Below are 15,000 nucleotides of genomic sequence, written 5' to 3' on the forward strand. Positions count from 1 at the left end.
CGTCAAAACGTCTTTGCGACCATTTTCCAAAAATCAATTGCGTTCTCGTTGACTTAAGCAGTAGAATCATTTACCCTTTAAGTCGACTTTGGTGGGTGGTAGCTAGGACAGAGGACAAGGGACAAGTAACCTCAATAATACTGCTAGGGACCAGAAAGTTAATATCATCTGCTTCCATACCATCTAAGAAACGCACACACACTCACACACACACACCCGGATATTAAAAATTGATAGAATCTACGAAGAGCCAAAATGCAATAATCACCAAGATTGTTTCATCCCAAAATATCGTAGTATTCATTTTACCCTGAGACTATTCTCACGAACCAAACATTAAACGACACAATTCCAGGGAGTGATGGTAATAACGGTACGATATCATCACTTGAAATGAGAGAGAGAGAGAGAGAGAGAGAGAGAGAAATATATATAAATAATATATATATATACAAACATACATACATACATACATATATATATATATATATATATATATCGAGTGAGAAGATAGAACTCATTTACATACATACAGACACTATACATATATATATATATATATATAATATATTATATATATATATATATATATATATATATATATATATGTCTGCATGTATGTAAATGCGTCCTATCTTCTCACTCGATATACATAAACTTCACAAACAGAAATATATATATGCATATATCGCTTATTAAACGCATACCTCTTTCCTCGCTTCGTGACAGGGTTGCCTTGGGCCGTCCTCCCTACAGCAGACAGATCGCTGGGATAGTTTCTCTCTCCCCAGATCCCCTCTTCGAACGCCTACTGAACAGACATTAATATCCAGGACGAGACGTAAGTGTAATATATAGAATTTAATCTCTGATAAGCCCAAAATGCTGAATAAAGAGAGGTAGAAAATGTAAAAATTCAGATCTGAACATACTGTGATGATGGCTATTACGAAATAATCATCACTAATTACAAGAACGTAAGGAGATAGCAAACCTCAGCCAAGTTTGAGAAATCTAACACATCCCCCCCACCACCCCACCTTTTGCCCGTCAGGAGGTAATCTCGATGTGAAATATTCGTAAATATTCATGAAATATTCGAAAAATATTCACACTCAACTTCTTCACAAATATTTTCTTACAACCGACATACCTATTATTTTGATAACAGAGAATTCCTTCTCAACACACGCCAAGCAACATGCAGTTGTTTTTTTTATTGCGCGGAGACAAATTATTCTCAAATCACTGGAGTGTACGACTTTCCTTCCTCCCAACACCAACCTCGAACTGCCTCCGCTTCAGTAGTCCCACTTCCCTACAGTCTTCCTTCTTTCGAGTGGCGGAGCCATTACTTGCAAAGGGACTAAAATGTCTTCCTTTCAACATATCTGTTCCAAGCGCATGCGGTTACCTGTTTCCTCGATCCTTCCGATAGAGCTAAGTGCAGCCGTGGAAACACACTTCTAATCGTCATTAAAATACTAATAGGATTTCAACAATATTCATAAAGTTATGAGTACTTAGACAATCATTCATACACTTTTTAACTATATTCATATAGTTATGAGCACTTAGAAAGTCGTTCATGCAACTTTCAACAATATTCACATAGTTATGGGCACTTTGACAATCATTCATACAATTTTCAACAATATTCACATAGTTATGGGCACTTTGACAATCATTCATACAATTTTCAACAATATTCACATAGTTATGGGCACTTAGACAATCATTCAAGCAATTTTCAACAATATTCACATAGTTATGGGCACTTTGACAATCATTCATACAATTTTCAACAATATTCACATAGTTATGGGCACTTTGACAATCATTCATACAATTTTCAACAATATTCACATAGTTATGGGCACTTAAACAATCATTCAAGCAATTTTCAACAATATTCACATAGTTATGGGCACTTAGACAATCATTCATACAATTTTCAACAATATTCACATAGTTATGGGCACTTAGACAATCATTCATACAATTTTCAACAATATTCACATAGTTATGGGCACTTTGACAATCACTCATATAATTTTCAACAATATTCACATAGTTATGGGCACTTAAACAATCATTCAAGCAATTTTCAACAATATTCACATAGTTATGGGCACTTAGACAATCATTCATACAATTTTCAACAATATTCACATAGTTATGGGCACTTAGAAAACCATTCATACAATTTTCAACAATATTCACATAGTTATGGGCACTTAGAAAACCATTCATACAATTTTCAACAATATGCACATAGTTATGGGCACTTAGACAATCATTCATGCAATTTTCAACAATATTCATATAGTTATGAGCACTTACAAAATCATTCATTCAATTTTCAACAATATTCATGAAATTATGAACACTTAGAAAATCATTCATACAATTTTCAACAATATTCATGAAGTTATGAACACTTAGAAAATCATTCATTCAATTTTCAACAATATTCATGAAATTACGAACACTTAGACAATCATTCATACAATTTTCAACAATATTCATACAGTTATGAGCACTTACAAAATCATTCATACAATATCTGTGTCCTTCATTCTACTATCAATTTAGCGCTTCGTTTCGAGAGAAAGTTTCATTCATCATCAATTCCTCAAATTTGCTTGTGCTTTTACTTCCACAAATCTCCGCTCATCTCAAGCCTCCAATCTCATATATCTCCTCCACCAAGCAGTTCCGGTGCCTTCAGGAGCGGCTGACACTCTATCATTTACTATTTCTTCTTGGGGGTGGCGCGAAGGACTTTCCCAAGCCATCTCCACCTTCCCTTCATTGCCTTATCTACGTATGAAACTCTAAAAATTTACATTATGGTGTCACTTCTCACTTTATCCCGTCACCAGACTGCTAATATTTTCCTTAAAGCTTTATTCTATATTCGACAAGATCTTCTTAAGATATAGTTGCATAATTATATCATGATTCATGTACGAATAGTGCAGGAGATCGTGCTAGACTAAAACATTACCTTACTTTCGTATGCAATATCAAGTCTATTTGATCCCGATCCCCAGGTCTTATTCAACCTTCCCATTGTTTGATATGCTTCCTTTATTCCTGCCTACATTCCAACTCAGAGAACCTGTGATGGAAACTACTGTTCCCAAATGCTTTTGAAAACCTAAAATCAATGACTCTATTCAGAAGACCAATTAAACTTTAGGTTTTTATAAACTATTCTATGCAGCTGTACCTTTGTATAAGTTCTCCAGTAGTTATTCTTCCTCTTTAAAGTCCACTGAACCTTTTATTGACCATAAGAAACCTTCAAGAAAAACATAAGCAGTCATCATATGATCATAAACGTCTCCCTCAATTTATTGTATAAGATAGCAGTGAAAATTCATTGTGATTTGAACATTTTCAGCTGAGGATAAAATCTCATTTCTTTGAAATTAATACACTCATTAAAAATTCCCTCACTACTGGAGACATAATTTTGGTTACATTTCACACTCACACACACGCAATAATAATTTTTTAATCCTTACGTAATTTAGCTCTGAAAATTACTTTCTTTAAAGATTCATACGGCAGATTTTGATGTCTCGATAAAATCATTACAGTGATAATTGTCGTTCCTGCATCTTGATCTATATTTCAGAATTTAATTCTGCAGAGAGAATACAAAATTACAGCGTTTAATAATAAAATAATTTTAATAACAAAGACTCAAAATTGAACAAGGCAGTGAACATTTTGTCCTTATATTTAATGGAGGCACTCTTCGTTAAACCTACGTACATCATTTTGTCGAAAAAAAAATTGGAATTCACTGTCTTAACATAAAATCATACAAAAATTAAACCTCTCATGGTTTCTATGTCGACAGAATTAATCCTCTTTTAACCTCGAAAAAATAATATATTTAAACGGCGCAATTACGAAATATTTGCTGTTACACAAAGCTAAGAAAATACTTTACTGAAAATATATACATTATTTTCATAGTGCTGATAAAAATTGCTAATACAACCGTCACTCGCCCACACCGTAACATCCCAGAAAACGTATAATTTAGTTTACTTTGACAATCAGTCTTCCAATTAAGAATGTCTTTCACAGCACTAATTTCATTATACAGTATTAATTTCCCACCGCCGAAAGGGGAGACTTAGGGAATATATGATTCCCCGTACATCATCTACAAATCCATAAATACGAGACATACAATCATCATAAATATCTAGCAGGCTACGAGGCAAACTCGTTAAACAGAGCAAATACATGTTAACCAATTAGGCACAAACACAGAGGCAGCATAAACAAACACAATAAAAAAAAAAAAAAATCTGAGCAGAGCAATCGCAGTGCGAAATATTTCCCCTTATTATTATCACCTTCCTTTCATCGTTTCATACTCCTCTTCTTACCCCCCGCCTACTCCTCTCCTCCGCTCCTTTCTCTCCTCCCTTCGTCTTTTTTCTTCTCCCCCTTTTCCATATCATTCCCCTCATTCCCCAATCATCCATTATCCTATACCTGTTTCTTTAATATCTCCCGCATCATCACATTCCCTCTCTTCCCTTTTCCAGTCTCTATCTCCCTCAGTCCCACAACCTCATCTTCGCCGAATCCCTTTCTCTTGTTTACCTATCTCCCCTTTTCCCCTCAAATTAATCTTCCCATTCACCTATCATCCCTTTCGCTTTCACTAACCTATCCTTTCGTATCTCTTTCTCGCTCCCCTAGCATTCCTCTTCCTTTCTTCCTTCCCCCTTTTCCCTCTTTTCCCTTCTCCCAAAACTTTCACCTGAACCCCTACCCCCACCCCCACCCCCCCCGCAACTCAACCCAGCTACACCCACCCCCCCACTCCCCCCCCCCCACCCCACGGCTGCTCCACTAGCGTACACGTACTAAAGAGGGACAATAATCGTGGCTTAAACCAGGATTAATTAGCAGCCATCAAAACACAATCACCGAAAAGAGTTCAAGAGGAAAGAGGCTTTCGGAACCCAGGAAAGAGAGAGAGAGAGAGAGAGAGAGAGAGAGAGGCGAGATTCGCTTGATTTTCCTCTCACGAAAGAGGAAAAATTGGAATATGTAAGAATACGAGCAACAATTAGATATGAAAAGAAAAATTTAACTTACGTTCAATTTGTCTAATCCTCCTCCTCCTCCTCCTCCTCCTCCTCCTCCTCCTCCTCCCTCCTCCTCCTCTCCTTCCTCCTCCTCCCATCCCCTTCCTCACCCCCGTCATCATCCTCCTCCTCCTTTACCTCACTACCATCATTATTCTTCTTCTTATCCACGCAAATATTAATAATATCATACGATGATGACGATGAGGATTAAATGATGAAATAAAATGTTAAAAACAAACAGGGGACTGTACAAAACCCAAGCTTTGATCTTCTCTCCCCATCAACAGATATGGATATATTCATGGATTCAAAATCAGCATAAAAGGATAATAGGGCCGAGTCTTGTTCATTATCATGACTGCGAGATGAAAATTGAACTTTTCAGGATCAATCGGATGTCTTTCAAATCAGGATGTTTAATGGCTTTAAACGGACACTATCTGTACAAAAACTTTGTTGCGTTACTTCGCTTTTATCAGTGTTTTCAAACAGAAAATAAAAGCAGGAACAGCAAACATGCACAATAATACCAAATACAAACACACACACATTATACATATACACATACATACACACACACACACACACATATTATATATATATATATATATATATATATATATATATATATAAATAATGGAAAATAATAATTACCTCTTACACTATCGACACCATGTTTAAGACATACTTTCATAATATCTGGCAGTAAAAAGTATCAAAATGGATACAATAAGTATTAGGTGCTTTCCCAAAATGCTGTATAAAAATAAAATGATAATCTACGGAATACTGCCTCTCCCCACCACCGAGAGAGAGAGAGAGAGAGAGAGAGAGAGAGAGAGAGAGAGAGAGAGAGAGAGAGATACTTGTGGGAAAAGCAATAGGGAAGAGAGGGCAGCACCACCCATCCCCTTGAAGGAGAACCAAAGATGAAAAATCGGCACAAAAAGAGAAAGATAAATAAATTAATAAGAAAGATAAATAAATTAATAAAAAATAAACGTAACCACCATACAGAGACCTGGAGAGCAGCCTCAAAGTCAGCATGCCAGTCCCTAACAAGTACCACAAAAAATTCAATAAATAAATTACATAAATAAATAAATAAATACAGATAAAAAATTAATTTTACGATTCTTAAACACCTCTTGGAATGATAATTACCATTTGCTGCTTCACCTGAAAAAAGGGTAAAATCGATTCTAATGAAACAAGAGGTTTTAATATGATTACTTATTACTGGAAAAATCTGCTGCACTTACCAAACAAATACGACTCATTTTTTACCGAGCACTCTAGGAATATTCCTAAAAGCATAGCATATCCTCTACAGCCCAAACTACTCACTTAGAGCATTCGAATAAATGGAAAGTTTGTTCGAGCACATGTGAACACGATGGTCTGTGTACCTTTGTACAACGTTTCACTACAGCGCCTTCAACAGCGTAGGAGGAGCTACAAAGTCCAGAGGTCCAGGTAAATGCAACGGACAAGCTGACAGGCAGACAGATGGACTGACATCCCTCTAAAACAAGTTTGACAGAAATCCTTTTAACGGTAAATTCCTTTAACTGTAGGAATTGCAATAAAAAGACTGGCTTTGCACAGACGCAATGACGGTCAGTCGAAAAGGAAAGACACTAATAAATGGATGGATAAACTATAGTTCACTGATCCAGTGAGAACTAATAACTACAAATCAAATTAGCTACGTCCTCATTGCAGAAACATACGGGCAACACATTGCATGCACTTCTCGATAAACATACATGAGACCTCTCCCACGCACTTACCCTTTAATCATTTCAATAAATGTCAAGTTACATAAACGCTTATATTCATGCAATAAACATGAATGCAAGACAATTGCACGCGGGCGGACATTTCACACATTAATTATCATCATAAGACTGCAGAAAGCACTATTACAAAAATATCACAAAGGGTAGATCATTTAAAAGTTCCAAGTAATTCTGTTGATTAATTATGTGCATTAACAACACTGAATAATTTTCAAATTAATGTACCCAATGCTTTGAAACTAAACTCTAATCATTTCCATTGCCGTATAAGCATTTAACAGAATAAACAAGGGACATAATCTGAAAAGAAAAATTCCAGTGTAGAGAGAAACATAAATAACATATAAATGAAATGACAACAACAAACGTTCGCGTTAACTTCTCGACAGAGTTTAATGTATATTCATAAATTCTAACTGATACAAGTATACAATAAAAAAATAACTAAAAAATATTAATGCGAGCATTTCATCTTATATACAAGAAATGAACCATAAATTTAAAAAATGGATACATTTTAACGCATCTAAAATACTATGACAAAAAAGTAATGAATATAAAAGCATATCAATCAGACTTTTAGTTGGAAAACCGACATCAAAACTAGTAATTTTAATTAAAAAAAATAACTTACATCCGAGAATATGATTTTCAATTTCGTGCCTTCAGGAAGACAAAAAATCTGAATCGCGATTCTTTCCTTAACTTCGGAACCAACAAGGTCACCACGTGTCGCTTCTGGCTTGACTTTGTCCCTAACCTCAAAATGCATAAACAAAAGTTTCTTAAAAAAAAAGAGAGAGAGAGAGAGAGAGAGAGAGAGAGAGAAGAGAGAGAGAGAGAGAGAGAGAAGAAACTCATCAGGCTCCAAAACCAAGTAACTGGGGAAATAGAGGATAATGTAATAAATAAAACTTGTCACAGATAGAAGGAATATTATCGGAGTTTATGTCATTTCGACTTCCAATCAATTTATTTGTGTCTCCAAAAAGATATTATTATATAAAATAATTCTCGTTTCCTCTCAACCCTCGTATATCGAAGTATTATGTTATACATCAGAGGTTCGAGAACTTATTAGAACAACATTATCTCTTAGGACGAACACGTATTTTATGTTCATGTGATTTGGAATAAAGGACATAAGCAATTTTCTAGCTAAATATTCTTCAGACAGCAACGAACGTACATGCACATCAATACGAGAACGACATATTTTTGCCTTCATATATTTAAGGTTTGAATAGCGGAGAGAATGAAATGCAGTCAGTTAAAAAGAAAACAAAAATTGCATAATTTACTCGCAGTTAGAAGTCGTCTGTTGTTTTTATTATATCTTTTCTGACAGCTGATTGTTTATATACATACATATATATATATATATAGATATATATATATATACACATATATATGCATATATGTATGCATGTAGGTATGGCATGTGAGTTTACAAGACAGTTCAGAAAACCTTTACGAAAAAATTAATATGATATATATAATAATATATATATATATATATATATATATATATATCTATATATATAGATATATAGTTGTATACAGAAACTGGAAAGTCGCTGTAACGGAAAGACACTAAGGACATGCAAACACCAGCCTTCTTCACGATCCGATATGAGAAGCCACGTTCCCCTTGAAGCTATTTGGGATCGCCGTTATGTTTTCATATCCTCGCACAATCGCTGAGAGTTTCTTACCCGAAAATGTTCTCTCATAACAATGAGAACATTCTTCGCAAAACCCCTGGAGGGTAATGGAAAGGTTTGTCGGAAAGACGGAAAACAATTGCCAGCAAATATTTAAAGTAAATTATTATTATTTTTATTATTATTATTATTATTATTATTATTATTATTATTATTATTATTATTTCAGTAGATGAAACCCATTCACACGAAACAAGCACACAGGGGCTATTGGGTTCAAATTCAAGCTTCCAAAGACTGTTTGTTTGTTTGTTTGTTTGTTTGCATAGTGTTTTTTACGTTGGATGGAACCAGTGGTTATTCAGCGACGGGACCAAAGGCTTTACATGAATTCCGAACCACGTCGGGAGTGAACCTCTATCACCAGAAATACACATCTCTTACACCTTAGTGGAATGCCCGAGATTTGAACTCGTGGCCGCCGAGGTGGCAAGCCACGACCATACTGACCATGCAGACCCAACACAGCAGCAGCAACAGGAGCAACTGATCATGATACACAGCAAGTAATTTTTCATCGCCCTGGGGGAGACACTAGCCCGCGACATCTGAGTGGCGTACCACGACACTAACCTCTAAACCAACGGTCCAGCTAAAAGGTGCATACTAATAGTTAATATCTTATTATGCGTCTCCCTTTATGTAACACACTCAAGTACCAAAATAAATAAATGGATAAATAAATAAATAAATAAATAAATAAAATAAAAAAAAACGTCTCCCTTTCTGTAACACATCTAAATACATTCATAATACGTATCCCTTTCTGTAATACATCAAATTAACACATCTGAACATATTTAGAACATCTCCCTTACTATAACAAATCTAAGCACGTTCAAAACATGGCTCCCTTTCTGTAACACATCCAAGTACAAAATCAAAACCCAAAGACTTGATGCACAAAAAGACGCAATAATGCAAAAGCCAGATTCTTTATTCCATTACAAAGTTATTACATACAGGCTTTTTGGACCATGTTACTCCCTTCCACTGGCCCTTAGCCCTTATCGAGAGCTAATAATAAGTCTATAGATGAGTCTACGGGTATACATAAGTCTACTTGCTGAGCCTTCATTTAAAAAAAAAAAAAAAAAAAAAAAAAAAAAAAAAAAAAAAAAAAAAAAAAAAACTATTCCAGCTTCACCAACTACACTTAAATTGAAATACTTTAAAACACCCCGATTGACGCATTAGAACTCTCGTTGCAAAGAAATAGGTCCAAAGAATTTTAAGTGTGATCATCAAGAATCTGTTTCGGTGAACAAGAATAATACCACTGGAATCGTAAAACGATTTTACTAACCATTCCACTAAGAAATAAAATCCATAAAAGTAATGGTAACAAACACCCGGTTCATTAGCAGCATATGAAAAAAAAGTCCAATAAACATTTTCCAATAGGTTTTCCAATATTTCATGAATAATGCAAATTCTAAAACTCTCCCGAAATTGTTTCGGAACAAAGACGCCACAAAATGCCAAAGTAAATCGATCACGCATTAGTGGGTAATGCATGAGGTCTTCAGCCGTTTTCAAGCCTTATTACTGGAGAAAAAAATAACACTAATACAGTAATTACAAAGCCTAATGAGATTTCCCAACGGACCTATGTCTTCAACAATGACCAGATATATTTTTGGACAAACTATAATAATTCAATATACAGATTTTAAATTTCACAAACATTCTTTGACAAGCAAAAATATTTTGAATACTTTATCGAAGAGATGTAAGTTTCAAGAATTAAACTGATAAGATGAAAAATCCTCCACAATACTGAAATGGCTAAACAAAAGCGCGCAAAAAAAAAAAAAAAAAAAAAACCGAGAGAGAGAGATAGAGAGAGAGAGAGTCAAAGTCAAAGTCAAAAACCTTTATTCCATTATAAATGGTTATTCTGCTACATACATTATAATAAATTATTTACATAAAATTCACAATAATTGGATTGTAAAATTCTAGGATATATATACATTCAAGTAACATTTAAGAAGTATTGCTTAAGTTTCCTTTTGAAAAAATCAGAACTAACATCTTACATTTTCTTAATTCCAGAGGTAGTTTATTCCAGCAAGCTGGGCCCCTTATTGCCATCGAGCGTGAACCCAAATCTGTTCGTAGCTGTCTACGTATAGATTTTCATTCTGTCTTGTTAATGCATTCCTACATTACCAACTGTAGGAAATGTGTATAGCCAGTTGGGATATTCTTTTCTCAAACTTTTAAAAACAAAAACACAAACATCGTACATACACTTTTCTTTTAATTTTATCCACTTTAATTGCTGGAGGGTTGGGGTGATGTGATCGTGTTTTTTCACCCCAATAACGGCTACTCTACCTGCAAATTTTGTTTTTTGGATTTTTTGAGCTTTTTCCATGTGCATATCATTAGTTACCCCCCCATATCTTAATACAGTAGTTTATTACACTCAGGACCAGGCTTTACCACAATCAAGGCTCGAGTAGTATCATCAAAGTAATCTTTTACTCTACTTAGATACATTAGAATGCCACTGACTTTTCTACTCAGCTCGTCAATGTAGTATGAATGTACATGTGACTTATTCTTTACTTTATCCCCATCGCATTTTATTACAATGTCATCTGGAATTTTGCTAATATACTGTGAGCTACCACAAACATGCACTGTGTTTGTGGCATTTAATAATAGCCCTTTTCTTAGAAAATATTTCTTAATTTTGAGCAATATTAGTTCAGTCCTTTTAATCAAGGCATCTAGATTTTCTATTTGATCAGCCAAAAGAACTTGGGTGTCATCAGCATATTGAATTAGCAGGCAGTTTTCTATGTATTTAATCATATCATTAACGTAGATTAAAAACAGAATTGGGCCTAGGACATCCCTGTGGGACCCCAAATTCAACCTTTTCAATACAAGAATTTACGTCTCCTAATCTAACTACCTGACTCCTATCTCCCACGTAATCTCGAAACCAGAAAGTATCAATGTGATGTTCCTTAAGAGATTCACACATTTCATCATGGTTGACACTATCGAATGCCTTTGATAGGTCGCATAAAATTAATATGGAAACTTTTTTTTCTATCAATATTTTTATAAATTTCATCTGTTAATTTCATCAAAGCTGTTTCTGTTGATAAACCTTTACGGAATCCATGTTGAGTGTTAGAAATCAAATTATTTTTTTCTAGATGTTCCATTAACTGATTACACACACACAGAGAGAGAGAGAGAGAGAGAGAGAGAGAGAGAGAGAGAGAGAGAGAGAGAGAGAGAGAGAGAGAGAGAGATCCTATGAAAAAGAAAAATGTGATGAGATTTGAGCACCATGTTTGAGCGACAACCAAAATAAATCATACAACAATACTTGCAAGCGGAAGCGACACCAAGAATTCATAATTACATAAAAATCAAGAGAATAAAAGTCAATACTACTGACTTCTCATGTAATTCAACAATATTCCCAGGGCTGCTCGTTGAAGAAAATAAAAGGGAGGAAAGATAGAGAGCTAAAAATGGCATTAATAACAGAAACTGAATTCTTCCCGATAAACTAAAGGACAGCATAATCCTTCTAATGCCCCTTCCTAAATCACCTTATTGAAGAAGTTAATCTTTCAAAATATGAAATCTTTTTCATTCAATGCCATGAAAGGCCATGAAAGAAAGGTTATGAAACCATAAATTGCGATAGCATTGGTTATATATATAGCTCTTCTGGCACGAAGGTACTGGCATCGCCAAAACTATAGTACCGATAGCTGCAAGTTATAGCCAACGGTGGCTATAAACTCGCCGTAGTTCAAGTCTCTAACAGTGTAGATTATGACAAAATTAAGATGACACATTACAAAAGATGTGACAGTCCAAATTATAGTAACAAGGGTACAGACCCCATGCTCCGACAAAGTCTCAATTCTTACAATAATAGCTATAAATGTGCTCATTTTAATCTGGTCCCATCAAAATAAACTCTGTTGGAACTTTAAGTATATAAATGAAAGCGTGAAATATTGCAATAAACTAAAATCCTTACCAGCAAGCAATCTGGTTCCAGTATCGAGAGAAAAAAAACCTATTTTACTTTATTCTTCTAAATAACATATCTACAAAGTGGCGTCCTTGATCTTACTTTATTTTACTTTCGAATTCATATCTATTAATACCTTATTCGTCTTCCAAGTCCATCGCAATGAATCAAGCATAAACGAAGGAAAATTGAGCCGATGCCACAACCTAACAAACAGAAATTGCGAGATTTCTAAAATAACGAAACTTTCATGGTTAACAAAATCTCGACAGCAGTGACAAGAAAGAAATAAGACATTTGGAAGTAACACATTTTTATAAGGACACCATGATTTGAGGTACTAAAGTTACCCCCCTTTCAAAATCAATTTTACGTCAGAGAAGATAATGACGATGTAAACTAAACCAACACTCAAAAAATAAATAAATAAATAAATAGATCTGCCTTCGACGCAGTTTAAATAAATCAACAACTGAAATGAAGTAGGATTATTCTGGACAACCAATATCTACGCAACTAGTCGCATTCAAGAGAGTTGAAATCAATATACATAGCAGACAGATAACACACAAAAGACTTTCCTTCCTTTCCTCCGAGCGTAGGAAAATGCCTTCTGCACCCAATAGTTCTTCGAAATAAAAATGGCATCCGTTATTAACCATGCGAATGGATATTCCCTCCTGCTTCCGTGAAAGAAAGTCAAAAAATGAATACAAGAATATGAAATCCGGGTCACAGGTCATGAACTGTACCAGTGACGATGTGGTATAGTAGGAAAAGCCATGGAGGGGGCGAAGAAAATCTGCCAAAGCCTAAAGATATTAAAACATTTAAACTGCCTAAATTTGGGTTTACTCAAGTAAAAGGGGTTCTTAGCATAACAGAAAAGCGATTGAAGCAAATATATGAAAAGATACCGAAGTCATACTACTGACGCCCCTGATCAACTGAAGAGAGAGAGAGAGAGAGAGAGAGAGAGAGAGAGAGAGAGAGAGAGAGAGAGAGAGAGAGAGAGATTCTTTCTTTTTCAGTAAAGAGTAACAATTGTATGGCGAATCACATTGCAAAATCATTTCTTCTTAAACGATTAATCTTGCTCACCGTCGCCAGGAGTTTCGACAGCTTATCAGTACAGAACAGGGAATTAAAAAAAAATTTTCATAACTGACACGACACTTACGTCACCCAGTATAAAGCTTAGGTAATCATTTCCTCTATCTTGACCGAGCCATGTTTACAATGGTTTCAGATTTGCTTCGCTTCACTGGAATAAATTCGAACCAGATTCCCAACTGAGAGAAATTGAGAAGTGATATCAAAAGGTCATCAGAAATGAGAGAGAAAAAATTAAAAACAGTCAGAGAGAGAGAGGAAAGAAAGTGAATTGCATAAGAAAGGTAGTTAAACAGACCCACTTTCATTTTTCGAAAGCGCCAGCAGATATTTTGTTTTAAGAATCGTATGACTGGCAGTTTTATCACTGGTCTTATTCAAGATAAAGAAGGCACAACCGCTGCGACGCCACTTTACGTAAACAGAATGGTGTCGCTTCTTCGACTTCAAACGTTTCTTGGAAAAATCGTGTCAAAAAATATGGAAGCAGAGATACAGAGGAAGGAAAATTCAATATCACAAGAATGTACATCAAAAAAAGAAAGGGGAAAATGCCACGTGAATGAACAAATACACAAAGAGAGATAGAGAGAGAGAGAGAGAGAGAGAGAGAGAGAGAATGACGCCGCAAATACGAGAGTAGAAACACGAACGAAGGGAAACGCAGATAATGCTCAAAAGAAGGGCGCGGGAGAGATAGAAGAAGAGGATGATTAAGGAGAGAGATTAAAATCACCCTTTGTGATTGCTACTTCTGCTTCACCGAAGAAGGTTTCCAAAAATGGCACTGGGGATTCAGCGAAAGCAATATCTTACTTCCCTTTCCCTTACACGTACAGAGGAAAAAAACGACAATAAAAGACATTCATTACAACATAATAAACACGAATAAATATATAAACATCAAAGCAACACCGAAAACCACATAAACTCTTCTGTGACAAGTAAAGAAAGCTATAAATAAATAAATAAATAAAGACAAACAAATTTAATAGCGAGGTCTTGTAATGGATGCAATTATTCATTAGCCAATGAACACAGTCAAGATTGGGGTAATAGCAAGTGGGAAGTATAAATGGATTTTCCATTAACATTTTTATCCCTCCTAATGCGTGGATATCCCAATAATTAATAGAAACAAAGGTACTTAATACAACAAAAAGATTACTGACATGCTGCATAATGAACTGTCAGGTCAGGTAATATATATGTTA

Source organism: Macrobrachium nipponense, chromosome 27 (genome assembly GCF_015104395.2).
Source record: "Macrobrachium nipponense isolate FS-2020 chromosome 27, ASM1510439v2, whole genome shotgun sequence".
NCBI classification, from domain to species: Eukaryota; Metazoa; Arthropoda; class Malacostraca; order Decapoda; family Palaemonidae; genus Macrobrachium; species Macrobrachium nipponense.